This window comes from Physcomitrium patens, chromosome 8, assembly GCF_059467195.1.
Source record: "Physcomitrium patens ecotype Gransden chromosome 8, ASM5946719v1, whole genome shotgun sequence".
NCBI lineage: Eukaryota > Viridiplantae > Streptophyta > Bryopsida > Funariales > Funariaceae > Physcomitrium > Physcomitrium patens.
In genome coordinates this window covers 12,730,224-12,748,717 of record NC_143417.1, presented here as the reverse complement: position 1 = coordinate 12,748,717, position 18,494 = coordinate 12,730,224, and positions in this window count along the sequence as shown.

Below are 18,494 nucleotides of genomic sequence, written 5' to 3'. Positions count from 1 at the left end.
ACCGGCAGGTGAATCTCGGAGGATTAACTCAACATTGTCAAACACCGCGAAGACAAGTCCTATCAATGCAGTCGCATTATCTCCCAAAGCAAGAGATCCATCTCCGATCCAGCAAGCGACAAGTTCAGGCTGAAAACGATGAGCTAAAGCAAGGGAAGCAAAACTTTCCTAAGGCATGACCTGACAAAAACCACAAAGAATGTTGGTACACATGGACCGCAAGAGCCCCGAAAATAAAAGACCAAATATCTAATGTATCATGGCAGTTCATCCACCGCTGCTCGTCGGGTTCAACTGCAGGTAGAATTGGATGTGGCACAAACGACGCATCGGCAAAAGAATCCTCTTCCTCACAAAAGAATCGAAGCAACCATCACCAGCACATGTCCCAGTTGCTTTCCAGGCTACTGATTTGCGTCTGAAGCTCTGAGCCGCTGGTCAAGCTCACAAAACTTTCTGCTAAAAATTGGGTACCCAGGTAGTGGGCACACACAAACATTTCCAGCCACAAGGCGACATCTTTGACGTGTTGCGAAAATGTGAAGCATGTAAGACTCAGGAGACAGAGGTTTGGACCATATCATATGGTGGAAGTGCCATGGAAACATGGGTGATTATTCATTGTTTTCAATGGATTAGTAGAAACAAATTCATGATCATGAATGATTTCTGAAGTTTTGTTTTGTTTTGTTTTGTTTCTTTTTTTCTTTTCGTGCATCTGTCAAACGCCTCTGCGTAGTCTTGATTTGCAGACCACTGATCTGGCGACAGAGTGCTCGCGAAGATATTAGGTGATTGTTTATTATACCTACAAATGTTTCTTATGTTTTATTAATCACATTTATTGGAGTAATTTAGTGAGGTGTTCAGTTCCAATCTAAAACATGTATTCCTGAGAGTAGTTCTATATTAGTGACTTTAAAAATTGGTATATGAGAGTTAATTTGTTTTCTCTTAATTTGACAAATTTTAGTGCAGAATTTCCTGGCAATGTTTATTTAATTTAATTTAAATTTTCAAATACATTTCTTAATTCTCTCATGCAGGAATATTTTTAAAAAAATGTAATTCAGATAATAAAATTATAATTATTAAATGTAACTAAACAACCAAGAAGTTTTTTCAAATTACAAAAAAAATTAAAGTTTCAACATTAGTAAAACTCAATCAACTCATGATTAAGATTAAACAATGATTCAATCCTTTCTTCTGTTAGAATCAACAATGAAAGTGAATACTATTTTATTTTTATCACGTTAACAAATACAGACGTAAACATGATCCAGCGTATTTAATATAACTTAAAAAATAAATAAATCGTGATACAATAAAAAAAACCACATACGATTATAATTTAGTATTCAAGTTTTATGGTTTTTAATATTATGATTTATGAAAATATTATAAAAATAACATATTTGTTCTGTAACACCATATTTGGTGGTGACAAGTATAATCACCCAAAATTGCACATAAGAATTGTTGTGGTTGTAAATACAGTTTTGAAGTTAAAAGTGTTATATATGGCATAATATGTTGGACATAGCTATTGATAAGAAAGCCTAGACATGGAAAAATTGGTAAATATTTGTTTATTTAGCATATGCCTAAAATAACACAATAATAAATTTAAACTACTGAAGTACAATCTATAAAAAATTAAGTTTAATAAATAAAATAAATTTACTTTTTTTTATTATAATATATTTTGGTATTATTTTATAAAAGAATGTCTATTGAATAATTTTGGTGGTGTTTGTTGAAAAAAATGTAATTGAAGTGCATCACCAACTTATACAATAATTGACATTTTTATTTTAGATGATAACTAGATTTCAAAATTATTTAATCTATAATATTTTTACCAAAGCTATCTTATTAGATTAGAAATGTCTAATGTGTTGTTAAGAAATTTGAGATTTAATTTAATTTAAAATATTGTATTACTTTAATTAAAAAATTAACTTCATGCCAACTTGAAAAAAAAGAATGACACAAAATTTATGATGTTCTTTAGTAGCATTCTAAAATAACATAGAAATGGTTGTAAAATTAAGTTTTGATTCTTGTTATTAATTATTTGAGAAAAAAAAATGATATCTGATATTTTACAATAAAGTCTGATATTTTCATAGATTTACTCTAAATTATAAAACTAAGTGTTTTAATATTCAACTTACAAAGGGAAAATGAGATTAAATAAAAGTATAATTATATAAAAAAGAAGGTGTTAAAATAGATGCTTCAATGCATAAAAGATTAAAGTGGACTTGAACAAAACTATAGTTCAAGAATGACATTGGCAAAACAAAAATAATTTTACTTTTCTAGAAATAAAGTAATAGAATTTTCTAATCACTCTATATGTATGAATATATGTATATATATATATATATATATATATATATATATTGATGTATTTTTTTAAATACAAAAAAATAAATTTCTACTACTATGAACTAATTTCTAGCAATGGTTTAAATTGCCTATAATATAAACATTACATCTTCAATTATTTTTTTAGTTAAAAATAATATTTATATTACTAGTTGGTAAGCCATATGTTTTTAAATGTCATGTCTAATAAGGCATATTGTTCTTCAATTTATATTTATCAAATTTTAAACACTTAAGAATATATTAAGAATCATGTTGCATTTAATGAATTTTCTTATGATTATGCAAGAAAATCAAGATATGTAGCTAAAAAAGTCTTCTTAAAATTAGATTTAATATCAATTATTTAGATTAGATTCAATTATCTCACTGTTATCTAAACATGAACATATTTGTTTTACAAATGATTAAAGAAGAACATAAAAAAATTATGCAAAAGGCTTTATTCTTGTAGTTCTAGAACAATGATTTGTACTAAAATGGAACATTTAAAATGCTCACCAAGTATATGAACAATTTGAACGTATTAAAAAAGGAAAAATAGAAAAAATTAAAGCAATTTTTTAATTTTTTATAATCATATTTAGTCCACAGAAGATGACACTTCTTATAAAATAATATATATATATATATATATATATATAATCTAATATCTTAGCTATTTATAATCTTCAATGCATCAAATAATTTTCAAACGTCATAATCTTTTATATTAGTGTCTATTTACAAGATTTAAATCTAAAACGTTCCAAATTAACATGAGATATGAGCAATTTCATGTTAATCTTGTTCCACTCAATTTAAAGACAAAAAACTAAGCAACAATCAAAATCTAAATACTACAATATTTCACAATAAGAAAAGAAAGGCACAACAATGATAACGTGGAGTTTCAAACAAACCATCAAGTACTTAAACAAGTGAATAATTTGGCATATAGCCACTACTTGGATTGCAACATGATGCAAAGTGTGGAAGAAGTCAGCGTGGAGTTTCAAACAAACCATCAAGTACTTAAACAAGTGAATAATTTGGCATATAGCCACTACTTGGATTGCAACATGATGCAAGGTGTGGAAGAAGTCAGACATGACTGGAGATGGAATGGAACATCTAGTGTGGTTTTAAGCTTGGGTGCGTGATGAGTTCATTACATGCATGGAAGTCAAATGAATAAGACATTGTGTTGAATTGTTTTTCAAGGTGTGCTGATGAATCATGTAGAAACATGAAATTGCTCGTATCTCACGTTCACGGAGTCCGTTACTTGTCACTCGGGGGCTTCCGTTGCCGGGACTCGAATCCGGGTCGCTCGGGTGAGAGCCGAGTATCCCAACCATCTAGACTACAACGGATGCGACTAACACCCTGATCTGATGCGGCCACCGATGTACAACAAACTACGGCAAGCTATTAGTACTGATTTTTTTTCGGCAGCATACTGCTCACACATATAGCCCTCCCTGGTCTAGGATTTTCGTTTGCAAGGTACTACCCAGCAGACCACTAAAACTCGGGCTCTCATGGCGCCCCTATGTCTGAACGTTGCTCGGCGGTTGCGCACGACTTTCTTCGACCTCACCAGACTATTTTGCCATTCCAAGTGTGCACCTTCTGGGGACAAACTGTAAACAAAACCCTCGCCTTCCAACCCGACCCATGGATGCGTTCTCAACACCTGCTTGATATTTTCATGGCAATACTACGGCTGCTAAGCATCGGCTTCCGCACTCCCCGTCTACCCCGCCCGTTTATGAGCAACTCGCTGTACGCCCCCACTCCCTCAAACTGCCTACCCGATGCCCGAACCCCCTCCTCAGCCACATCGTATCGACCCCCATAAGCACTACTAAGGACATCAAGCATCTGGCCATTGGATCCGTACTTCATGAATTCCGCGCCACGGATCAGCTGCTCCGGCGTGCTTCCGCGTCGTGTTGTAGCTCGGTTCTCCGCTCACACAGACTTCCAGTGTCGCAAACCCCCTACGTCCAACTCAAGCTCTCCCTCGACGTGCTAGTGTAGCCCACCAAGCAAACACACAACCCCACGCCCATGTGCGCCAAAGAGCCTTGACAATGGGCGATCAATGTGTGTTCATGCTCTACGCTACGCTGCGGGCTGACTAGCACAGTAACACCTCCTCAGACTGGCCGACGCCGCAATCTTCCAAAACCTGGAGGTGACCCTCGCAGAATCGTGTTGCAGAAACCTCCTTGTTCTATCGACTAACGAGAGACATCTGGGCCGTCATTATTTTCAGATTGTATCCTGGCCGTTACAGGATTTATTGGGAGCGCATGGAGGGAACGGATGGGAACCAGAGGGCGGGCAGTTTAGAGGGCGGCAGGTTGGGAACTCAGAACCCATTCCTGATTGGGCCCGCACGGATCCACATTGTACCCCCTCGTCAGGCCCACACTTATCCACATTCACATGGGTGTGGAAGTTTGTTCCGGGGCTGCTTCTCAATCGCAATTTTCAACCATCACTATTGCTTCAAAATTGTTTTTTTGTTGCAATACACAACGGCACTAGTACATGTATATGATATTTTTGTTCCCAGGAAGAATTTTTGCAACTTAAAAAATTTATTTATTAATTTTTTTCAAACAGAGATATTTTATAAACAAGGATTCATTGTTGATTATTTTCTTTTTACAAGAAATAAAATATAGATTGGCTATATTTTATTTTAGTTTTTTTAAAATTTATTATTAAATATTTAAATTATTTTTTTTTATTAAAAATACTGTAAATATTTTCTTTAAAGTATTCTACAAATCATAAAACATTTTCTACAAGCATTATGTATTTAAGAAATTTTATAACTAAAACAAATGAAATAAGTATAATATTGTGGTCATAAAAACCACTAATAAAATTATTCTTTATTATATATAATGGTAAATACCACATATAAAATATCATTAAATCAAATCAATTTTTTATATAAAGTACCAAATTTTGCATCTACATTCTTAATAAAAATCTAAATCTTTGAAGAACAATTCTATATCTTGGTCAAAATTGCATCTTTCATTACCTAATGAAACACTAATATCTTCTTTTACAATTATATGTTGGCAATTTTTGCACTTAATTTTGGTGACTCTAGTAAATAATATGTTTAAATTACTATACTTTGGACATGCTTCTTTGTACAACTTAGGTAGTCTTATTCATGTATGCTTCTTTTAAACAACTTCTTATCTTTATCATATAACTTTGAATCCACCAATTTTTGAATATTAGATTTTTTCTTCTATATATTATTTTATTATTTAATTTAATTTAATTATTTTTTTTAGCTTCAAAATCCAAGTCTAGTGCTTATAAAATGAAATTATATGAAGGTGATAATATCACCTTCTCATGGCATAGGGATTTTTAGGAGTCTTGGTAATAAGTCTTTTGTACTTCTTAAAAATATAAAGATTGATTTTTTTATTTTAATAAATATATTATATTATTCCATGGGTATATGACAAATCTACATTGATACTCTCGTAAATACCTATATGATTAGGTAGAAGTAGATAAAAGTAGGTTAATTTCATAATATCTTTTAGAAAAGCTTCTTAGAAGCTTCATAGACACTACTTTGACTTTATATGTCTTTGTAGTTGATTGCTGGATTAGATACTTGATCAATGAGTTAACCACATGTTGATAGCTTGCAGAACAAACTAACTATGTGGCGCACATATAAAAAACTTGCCTTGCAAATTAAAATATGTATCTTGCAAAGTCAACACGTTTTGGAGGTCCTATAAGATATTGCCACATAGCTCTTAGTTAAGAGTATATATGGAGGCAAGTGTGAAGTCTTCTTCATTCTTGTCAATGCCTTTTTACTCCTTAATCTTGTTTCAAGACTTTATAGTCTTTTTTTTTTTTAGCAATAGCCATTTTAGTTCAATATTATATCATCTTTAAGTATTTTTTTAGTTTCTTTTAATGACACAAGAGTGTATTGAGGATTTTCTTTCTTTAAGATTCATGTCCTTGAAAATTTGATAAGAGTGCTATCTTGTTGTTTTTATTTTGTTTTAGAAATGAGTGGATTATCCCACTTCTATTGTTGTATTTTGAAGGTTGCAGACTACCCACTTTTAAACAAAAAATCTTATTTTTTAACACTGATCTACTTCTTAAAGAGAGTGGATTATTCTTCTTTATAAAAATTTTCATTTGATATTAGAAGTTGCAAATAATCCTCTCTAATTTAGCTTTTTAAACTTGTTTGAGTTTTCTATGAAAGAAAAGATTATGGATACTACTCTCAACAAAAGTAAGAATAGATTTGTAACTTTTGCAGATCTTTATAAACTTGTCAATACTTTAAGAATAGAAATCTCATGTATTTCCAATGTGAATCATGGACGTACTATTCCTATACATGTAGAAGAAGTTCAAAGTCTCTAGTAAGAAGTTGTGTAATTAAAGGAATCAAGTAGATTGACCACACAACTAAATCCAAGGAATTTTGCTTCTACAAGTATGACATGGAGAAGGATTAATATGCCTAAGAAGTTTGATGGAATAAGATCAAAATTTTGAAGATTTTTGCAATAACTGAAGCTCTATCTAATGTTGTATTCCTTCTAATATCTCTATGAATTTACTCAAATGAAATTCATAGGCATAGTTCTATTAAGAAGTGCTCTCTTATTTTGCATCTTTAATGCAAAAAGATTTGTAACTCTTTTAAGATTTGAATTCATTCCTAAAAATATTTATGGACATATTTAGAAAAAATGATAAAAAAAGAATAATAGAAAATTAACTCTTCTCTTTACAGCAAGGATCACAATTAGCCACTATATATGCTGCTGAATTTCAAAACCTAGCTTGCAATGTGAATTGGAATAATAAAGTCTTAATCAATCAATTTTGATATAGGTTGAAGGATAATGTCAAAGATTTGCTACTGACAATGTCAAAGGCAAAATCTTTGGAATGATTTATTGCTCAAGCCATTGCATACAACAATCAATTATTTAAAAAAAATGAAGAATAAAATTTTTATTAGAGAGGAATAAATTAAATAATGACAACAACTCCTTAATTTTTAGAAATACATTGATTTAGGCCAAAACCAATATAAATTAATATGATATATTTTAAATCCCTCATGGAGCAAGAAAAGACTTGATGACATCAAGTGAGTTTATGTTTATATTGTAGAAAAGCTAAAAATATTTCTCAACATTTTCTAAAGAAACAATACAACTACAAGATGAGAAGCATAGTTGCTAAAGAAGATAATGTATTAAAAAATGAGTTTTTTTAGATACAATAGAGATTGCATGGTTAGAATCTTGTATAACTCCTAGTGAAGGTTTTTTTTTTTTTTTCAAATTCTTCATCTTATTTTACAATAGAAGTTTATTTAAGACCAAAAAATCACAAAGTCTTAGCTTTGTTAGATTCAGGAGCCTCAACCTATTTTGTAGACAAAGATTTTGTCAAAAAATAAGAAATATTGTTAATTAAAAAAACTAAACTTGTACATGTAGAAGTCATAGATGATTTTTTGCTATCTTTTAGAGATGTTACACATGAGACTATTCCTTTAGATATAGCAATTAAAGATCATAATAGCATAATTATATTTAACGTAATAAGATCTCTACCTAGTCTAATTATTTTAGAATTATATTGGTTAGAAAAGTATAATCTTCAAATAGATTTGATTTCTTGTAACTTTAATTTTTTTTGATAGTTTAATTCAAAAAATTATTAGTCAAATAAAAATATATAAGTCTAGTAAATCCAAATCTTTAGTGGTAAATGCAAGAAATTTTATGCATGCCACAAAAGAAGGATTATCTTTTGCTTTATATACCATGTCCATTTCTAAGGACAAAAAATCATCAAGTAGTATTTCTAGCCAATATCAAGATTTTTAAGATATTTTTGAAAAAAAAAACATATATATTCTTCCAAAATATCATCTTTATAATTGTTCTATTGATCTTCACGAAGAAGCTCAACTACCATTTGAATCAATTTATAGCCTATCACAAAACAAGTTGGCTGCACTCAAAAAATATATTAATAAAAATTTTGCTAAAAATTTTATATATCATTCTAAATTTCTAGCAAAGGCTTCTATTTATTACAAAATTAAATCTACAAAAAGCATATAATTTGGTATGCATTAAAGAAGGAGATGAATGAAAAATTGTGTTTTGAACCAAGTATGGATATTTTAAATATAATGTCATGCCTTTTGGACTCACAAATGCACCATCTGCTTTTCAACATCTAATAAATAATATCTTTTGTGAGCTTCTTGATGATTTTGTCATCTATTATTTAAATGATGTCTTAATCTATACTAAGAATAAAAAAGAGTATGAAGTTCATGTTCGTTGTATATTACAAAAACTTAAAGATGCAGGATTATATATCAAGTTGAAAAAGTGTATATTTTATACTACTCAAGTTGACTTCTTAGAATACATCATTTCTAAGAAAGAACTAATGATGGATCCAAAAAAGGCCCAAACTATCATGGATTGGAAGATTTCAAAAATAATAAGAGATATGCAATAATTTTTGGGCTTTGCCAATTACTATAGATCTTTATCAAGAATTTTTTTAAAGTTGTAGCTCTATTTACACATTTGATTTGTAATGACAAATTTGAGTGGAGTAAAGAAGCCAAAGCATTATTTGATGCTTTAAAAAATAAATTTATTTTTGTACAAATCTTATATCATGTTGACTTTTCTAAAGTATTTTTTATGGAAACACATGTATCAAACTTTGTATGAGTGAATTTTTCTTCCTTCATTTAAATTTAGTTTAATTATATTATAATTTAGATTAGAGCTCAATATTAATTGATGTGGAGATGCAAATTACATATAAGATAGGAAAAACAAAATGATATAATAATCAAGATTAATCCAACAACACAACAAGTTACTTATACATTTTTATGATTTAATTTTTAGCATTTGTAGTTCATTTAGTTAAGTGCCTTTCAAGACTTATCCCATCAAATTTAAACTTTGAAAATTATGGATTAAAATAAAATAAAAAAAAACAATGAATATTCTACTAAAGTGCTAGTTTAAGGCTTTCTAAGATGGTATTATTCATATAAATCCGGAGTTCTATATAGGAAGTTATCTAAGGATGAAGTTTTGATGACAAAACTTCATTTAGAATTGGAAATTTAGTAATAAATAGCTTTAAAATTTTAAGTTCAGTACTAACATGATGTTAAGATTTTTAAGATAAAAGATGAAAGTAGAAAGATTAAAAAATTAAAATTAAAAATTAAAATTAAAATTAGAATTAATAATTAAAACTTAAGTGAAAGTTCAATAATAATGGAAGTAAAAGTTGAAGGTTAAAAATAAAATTTTAAAGATTAAGGTTAAAAGTAATATTTTAAAGTTGAAGGTTATAAGTAAATGTTTAAAGGTTAAGGTTAAAAGAAATAAGAAAAAAATTAAAAGATCAGATTAATTTTTAATTTATTTTTTATTTTATTCTTAAAGAATAAAAATGGATGGAAAGATAAGAATTTAAGATCAATTTTCAAAGTGAGGTAAAAAGTTCTTTGAAATTATTAAATAAAACTAATTAATGATAATAAGACAATTGAGTGATAATATACCAATTTAGGTGCTAAAGGATGTGATTAGAGGGTGATTAGGGAAGGAAAACTTACTTAGAGTATGTCGAGTTGAGGGTAGCAGATCCCTTATCATTCGGAAATTTGCCAACATTCTCCTATAACTCCTATGTACTTGAAATTTTTTGTAGTTGAGGTTGACTTTAAGTTGTTCCTATCTACCAAATTTCATGGTGATCCGAGATTTGACGTCTGAGAAATGTGTTTTCAAAGCAAGGTAACTTGAGCTGCTTAGGCAGCAGATCTCCTTCTACTTAAAAATTCATTAAAAATCAGTTAATAGTTTAAAATTAACAAGTATAATTTTTCCTAAAACCACATTTAGTAGGGTTTCTTTTTCAACAAATTTCAGCACAAAAATGTAGGTAAGTACTAAGATACAAGTTTTCAAAGCTGGTTGTTTAAACCTGCCAAGGTAGTAGATCCTTTCATATTTAAAAATTCATTAAAAATTTGATATAGCTCGGAAATTAGTGATTTAAATTTTTTAGCAAACGAAACTTTAGAATGAATTTGTTTCAATAATCCAAATCAAAGTTGAGTCAGAAGTCACCAAGTTATAGATTTTTTTAAGCCAATGCTCTTACTCTACCAAGGTAGTAGACTCCTTCCACCTTGAAAACTTTCCAAAAATTTGTTACAACTTCAAATCAAGTATGCCTTATGCCGTTATAAAGCTAAGAGAAATTAGAATTTTCTTACAAAGTTTCACAAAAATAAAATAAAAAGAGATAGACTGAGTGAGTTAAAACCGAGGCCATATAAGTTTAAAGAAGAAGATTTGCATTCACAAGATGGGGGAACATTTTGCCATAACTTTGCCACAAGAATATATAGAGAGAGAGGGAGCTTGGCCACTCAAGCCCTCTTAACGAAGTGGGAGGAGGCCCAAAAGTGCTGGATACATCTCCACCATCAAAATCGGAAAATCCCTAATCAAGATCAAGAGTCTTCAATAACTTTTAGCCTATCCCCGATTTCAAGGCTAGAAATGTCTAGAACTCAAAAACTAACACCTTTTTGGTGAAACTTACACCAATAATGTCTCTAAAACATATTTTTATCCTAAGATCGAATATTTACAAGCCCAAATCTGAGTTCTAAATCATAAGAATCAATTAATTTGCTAATTTAGTTGTAAATTTTAATATCAATTCTAATTCTAATTAGCCTACTTGGAAATCAGCAAGAGTTCTTGCCATCAAAGCCTTCATAATCACCATTCTTCAATTTAAACTCCCTTAAGTATGAACTCTTGGAAAATCCAAAAGCTAATTGCAAATTGGCCTTGAATTAATATGCTTGTGATTTTTTCCATTTTTTTTTTTTTTTTTTTTTTTAACTACAAGTAGTGATTAAAATCACTATGAGAGAAAACTCTACCAAAAAATTTAGCTTGTCTCCATCTTTTTAAGATCATCATTAATTTAAAAATTATACTTTATATTTTTAATCCAATTAAATTAAAAAATAAAATTTAAGTGTGAAAATCTCAAAATTAATTAAGAAGATAGAGCAATTAGGTTTAAGGAACTTTCTAACCATAGTAAAATTAGAAATTAGCTTTTGGATTGAAAATTAAGATTTTAGATTAATTTAAGATATAATTCTTGAGAATTAGAAGAGAAATTCTTCTAAAATTTTAGTTTTATCACTAAAAAAAAGATTTAAAGTAATTCAAGAAAAAAAATCATAAACCTTCTAAATTTACTATTTTTTCTTTTGAGTTTTGAAATAGTCAATCAATCTACTAATTAGAAGTATCCATCTAATTAATAATCTAAAGATATGATCATAGTGACAATTAACTAAAAAAATAATTTGGATCTATTAATTAATTATATTAGCATTAAAATTAATAAAAATATGTTAAAAAATAAAAAATAATTATAACTAATCATTCGAGCTTTTAATTATGTTCACACTTACTTAGGTGAAAATTATTACAAATAAAATTAGATGACAAATTCAATCAAGTAGCTTTTTATTCCAAAGTTTTTTCAACAATCGAGATTAATTATGAAAACTACAAGAAAGAGCTTCTTACAATTGTGGATTCATTTTAAGAATGGTGTCATTACTTAGAAGGCATCTTGAGTCCAATTACAATGTATAAAAATCACAAGAATCTTGAGTATTTCATATCAATACAAGTTTTGAATTGTTGCTGAGCTCATTGGAGTATGTCTTTATCAAGATTTGATTTCAAGATCCCTTATCAATCGGGAAGACAACAAGGTTTGTTGGACGCTATTTCTAGATATTCTTATCTTGTACCAAAAGAAAGAAATGTATCTTTTAATCAACAAAGAATAATTCTCTTAAAACTAGAGTATTTTCATCTTCAAGCAATAAAATCAAGATTGACAGATAATTCAACCGTTGTTGAGCAAATTCAATCAAGTATGTCTTCTTATCTTCTTGTCCATAATATCGAGAATAATTCTTCTAAATCTCATGATATTTCCAAGTTTGAGTTCAAGAACAACCTAATCTATTTTGAGAGATAATTATACTCTAAAAGATAAGGCACTATTACATGTTCTTTAAATTTGTCTTTACTTTCTAACAGCCACACATTTTAGAGCTAATATCAAGAGATATTTGGTGGCCTCAAATGTAGAAGGTAATCAAAGACTTTATATAATCATGTGATATTATTCAAGGTCCAAAATTCCTTGCCATTGATCTTATGGACTTCTTTAGCTATTACTTATTCCAAAATAATCATGGTCTTTTAATTCTATGGATTTTATCACAGATCTTTCAATTTCAAATTTGTATGATTTTGTATTTGCGGTAGTAGATCATTTTATTAATTTGGAATATTTTGTATCATGTACAAAATCTATCACAGGTAAAGAAACAACAAAGCTTTTTCTTATCAATTTCTATCACTATTATGGATTGCCTAAAGGTATTATATCAAATATGGAGACTTAATTTATATCAAGATTTTAGAGGACTCTTTTGAAGATTTTAAAGGTGGATATAAAGTTCTTTTTGGCTTTTCATCTTCAAACTCATAGGCAAACAGAATGGATGAATTAAGTTTTGGAGCAAAACTTAAGGTGTACTATCAACTATCATCAAAATGATTGGACAACTCTTTTACTATTGGCATAATTTGCATATAATAATTTTATATATTATTCCATTCAATAAATATTTTTTTTACCAATTATAGTTATCATCTATGACTTAATACTTTTAACTTTTCAAAAGTTAATAATCTTGCTACAAAAGATTTGGTAAATAATTTATCAAAGCTACATACAACAATGAAGGTATAGTTAAAGGAAGCTCAAGAATGAAAAAAGATTATTGCAGATGCCTATTATAAAAAATAACTATAATTTAGTATAGATGACAAGGTATAGTTACTTTGTCACTATATCAAGACTATCCCTGCTAATGACAAGTTGGATTACCATAGGCTTGGATCTTTTCCTATTAATAAATAAGTTAATTCTGTAACTTATGAATTATATCTATCGACATCTATGAAGATCTATTCCATAATTTACATATCTCTTTTTGAGCCATATACAACACTGAATATCTTAGGAAGAAGATAAATACCACTTCTTCTTATAAAAGTAGATAATAATTAAGAATTCAAGGTGAAAGAAGTATTAGATTCAAGGTGATGCTAAAATAGGTTGAAATATCTTGTTTGTTGGCATAGATATGATATTAGTGAATGCACATGGAAGCCAACAAAGAATCTTACAAATATGAAAAGAAAATTGAAGCTTTTCATTGACAATATCTATCAAAACCAAGATGAAGAATAACAAATCTTTGCTATAAAAAAACAAGATTAAAAGAAAATAATACTCTATCTTCTATCTTTCTTTGTTGCTTCTATATATTTGTGATGTAAAGAGATGGAGAATCAACAACCAACAAATTCAACTCAAGAACTTTCATTTGTTAGCTTACCAGATAAAACATTATAATTGTTACAACCTTCAAGATGACATAATCAAAATGAAGATCCTCAAGAATGACATATTCTTCTTCAAATAGATAGTAAGATACAATATGTTTGATATTACAACTTTGGAAGAGAGTCTCAATGTTTGGTGATTTTATTAGAGGTAAGAACAACTCTTGACAGTATTCCAAATATTTTATTTGAAAGAAATTACAAATGTCCTAATAACAATCAAATAACAGTATGGTCTTCTTGCCTTGGTATGAGACACTATCAATAATTGAGAGGACCTACCAACCATCTTTGAAGAGAACAAAGATTAGAGTATGTAGGAAATATAATTTGCCACATCTTGGATTTCATCAATACATGATGACCACTCCTCATGGAATTTATTCCTAAAAAGAAAGATAATGTCACATATATATATATATATATATATATATATATATTCTTATAAATACCTATATGATTAGATAGAAATAGATAAAAGTAAATAAAAGTAGGATAATTTCTTAATACCTTCTAAAGAAACTTCTTAAAAGCTTCATAGATGTTGCTTTGATTTTATATATATTTGTAGTTGATTGGTAGGTTAGAAACTTGATCAACAAGTTAATCATATATTGATAGCTTGCAAAATATGTTAATTATATGGTATATATATATAGAAAACTTATCTTATAAGTTAAGATACGTGTCTTGCAAAGTTAACACATTTTGGAGGTCCTATAAGTCATTGCCACATAACTCTTAGTTAAGAATATATATGGAAGCAAGTGTAAAGCCTTCTTCACTCTTGTTAATGCTTTTTTAGTCTTTAGTCTTGTTTCAAGAGTTTATAGTCTTCTTGTTTTTGACAATAGCCATTCTAATTCAATATTATATCATCTTTGAGTGACTTTATAGTTCTTTTCAATGACATAAGATTATATTGAAGATTTTCTTTCTTTAAGATTCATATCTTTGATAGCTTAAGGCCTCCATCTTCTTTGATATTATCAAACTAATTATCTTAAAGAACTTGTGAACTTAAATATCATGCCTAAGAATCTGAACTAAACTATTTCTTGTATTTCTTGAACCATCATATGATCTATCATTTGAATCATTATTAAGAACATCTTTTTTTCTTATGATTTTTGTTTGTTGTTTGTTGCTTTTTCATAAAGAATACTTTTTAATTCACTCAATTTATAGATATTGTTGTAGTATTGCACCAAAGTAATTCTTCCAAAATAATGTCTTATATCTAACTTGCATATTAATGCAATGATGAGTTTATTAAGTTGTTGATTCATCTTTTTATTCAAAATGATATATTTCATATATTTTTACATAAGTTCTATAAGATTAGTCATATTTATATGTCCATAGCAATATAACCTGGCATGTTTTGTCTACATCAACTCTCATTGGTACTTATGTCTTGCCCAATCATTTTCTACATATTTAAGTATCCTTATATTTTCAATGTATGTAATCTTCAATCTTTTATATTCAATGTTAATTTTTTTCTTAGTGTTGACTTCTACCATAGAGCACATTATCTTGTATAAATCAAAATGCTCAATTTTATGCAATTTAGATAACAAATATTTGACCTATATTTTAGTTTTATTTTATTTTGTTTTGTTCATTTATTTATTTATTTTTGTATAAAACCAACACAAAATTATATGATACTTTACTTGAATTCCATCAATTTTTTAATTTTTTTTTCAATACAAATAGTCTTCTTTAATGGCTTTCATTAAAGCTTCATACTTTATATTATTTTTATCAATTACTATTGCATTTGATCAAATTATATTCATATTTTAAAATATGGTTTATATTGTAAGATATAATATTATTTGTTCTTGACCACTATCCTTGTTAATGCTATAGAGCATCAAAAAATTGGCATATTTAATTCTATTGCATTGAGGTACATACCAATATACAATGGCATATTCTATTGATTGATCTTAAATTTTGAGTCCATAATCTATATTAAGTTTATTACAATATTTTTTATTCTTTCAAGTATTTTTTTTTTCATCATTAATAAAAATCGTTGCTTCTTTAATATTCGATTCTCTAAATTATAAGCTCAGTAGATTTTTTTTTTTTTTTTTTTTTTTTTTATTATTTTCTACCTATTTAGAGATCAATTTTTTAATACTTTATAGTCACTCTTATTACATCTTTATTTTATTTGAAGGTAATATAATAGATTTGATACTCTAAAAAAAATAAAATATTCATTATTCATATAATAAATCTTTTTGTCTTAAAATACCTTCACATCTTTTAGAATATTATAAGAAAAATTTGATGTTATTAAGATTATCTAACATCTTAGCATAATTATTAATTGTACTTAAATAAACATGTAAAAAAATAAAAATTCTTAATTAATCTAGGATCATAGCCATTATAACTTGAATTAGCATGAATGTCAATATCTTACCTTTCATCCTATAGATATATGATTTTTACAAAAAAAAATTACATAATATATATTTTCTAGATAATTATTATTTAGATTTATTAATATTATTGATTGAATCGATGTCCTTGTCACCAAAATTTTGTCTTTGATAGTATATAAAGATTGCTACTTTTGAAGCATAAGGTGTCTTTTTTTTGATAATAATGGATTAGCTTTAACATCAATACATATTGAACCTTTAAGTTATTGTCACGGACATATGCATGTAAGCCAATAATTACATATATAAATAGGTAGAAGTAAGTAAAATTAGATAAAAGTAAATTAATTTTATAGTATTTGCCATAGAAGCTTTCTAGAAGCTTTATAGATGCTGCTTTGACTTTATAGGTGACTTTAATTGAATTTTTGGATTAGAAACGTGGTCAACAAGTTAGCCATATGCCACACATGTTGTTAGCTTGAAGACCAAGCTAACTATGTGGTCCACACGTAGAAAAAATAGCCTTGTAAGTCAAGGCATGTGTCCTACAAAGTCAACACATATTGGAGGTCGTATAGAACATCGCCATGTAGGCCCTAGTTAAATAGTATATATAGAGACAAGAATGAAGCCTTCTTTACGCTTGTCAATTCCTTTCTTGCTTCCAGTCTAGTTTCAGGAGTCTCTAGCTTTTTTGACTTTTGAGAATAGCCATTCTAGTTTCTTTCTTAATATACATATCAACTTATTTCTATTTTGTCATCTTTTTTTGAGAGAAGTCTCACTTGTTTATTTGTTTTTATCATGTTTTTGTCCTTGATAGATTAACAAGAGTACACTTTCAATATCAGAGCTTTGTCTAATCTTAATTAAGAGTGGATTACCCTTTTTTCTTGATAAGACATAAGCATATTAGAAGTTGCAGATTACCGTCTTCTAAATTGATATAGTCCTAAGTATTTTCTTTGTTCTTAAGTCTTCTCTTCTATTTGTCTTGAGCGATATTAGACATCTTCTCTTTTCTAAGTATTATCTTGACAAAACTTGCTGAAATGAAGAGTACAATGGTACAAATGCAAGAACAATTGAGGGAGTTAATGCTTGCTATACATCAAATCAATTTACCACGACAAAGAACAACAAGATTGGTAGGAAGTGAAGATATAGAAATGATTGAAGCTACTTCAATATCTGCACCAAATCATGTCCCTTCTCCTATGGTGGAATGCCCTTTTAGTGTTAGAGAACCAAGAATTATCCTACCGAAGAAGTTTGATGGCACCAGATCCAAGTTTCGAGGATTTATCAATCAAATACAACTTGTGATTGAACTTAAACTCCAAAGCTATCCAACTCTAGGATCGCAAGTTAGATTCATTGATACTCTTCTTTTAGGCTCAGCATTATCATGGTTTTTATCTTTTCTTGAGCAACGAGATCCAATATTGGATAATTTAAAGGCTTTTTTGGTAGAGTTTTGACCCATGTTTAGAAAATATGATGCAATTTGTATTGCAATGAATAAGATCCGTATTTTGTGACAAAGCAATCGATTAGTAACGTTGTATGCTTCATAATTTTGACAACTTGTAACTGATATCAAGTGGGATGATGTTGCACTTATTAGCCAATTTTTCTATGGATTACAATATGAGGTAAAAAAATTAATGCTCAACTTAATTGATCCTCAAGCATTGAATCAAGCAATTGATTTTGCTATGAAGTGTGACAATCATCTTTTTGAATTTTAATTTGAGAATCGTACAAGTGGACCTCAATGTTATTATAATTCAATAGCAACAACAATATCTCTTCAACACATATATTTGAAAGTAGAAGATATGCAAATTGATGCGGTGCGTTTTAAACTTCTTATTGAGCAAGAAAAGACTCGTCGTCATTAGGAAGGATTGTACTTATATTATGGAGAACCTAAGCACACTGCTCAACATTGCCTAAAGAAGTGACACAACTATAAAATGAAGAGTACGGCGATCAAAGAAGATAGCATGTTAGAAAATAAATTTATCTAGCTACAATAGGAATTGTGTGGCTAGAACCGTGTACAATGCCTAGTGAA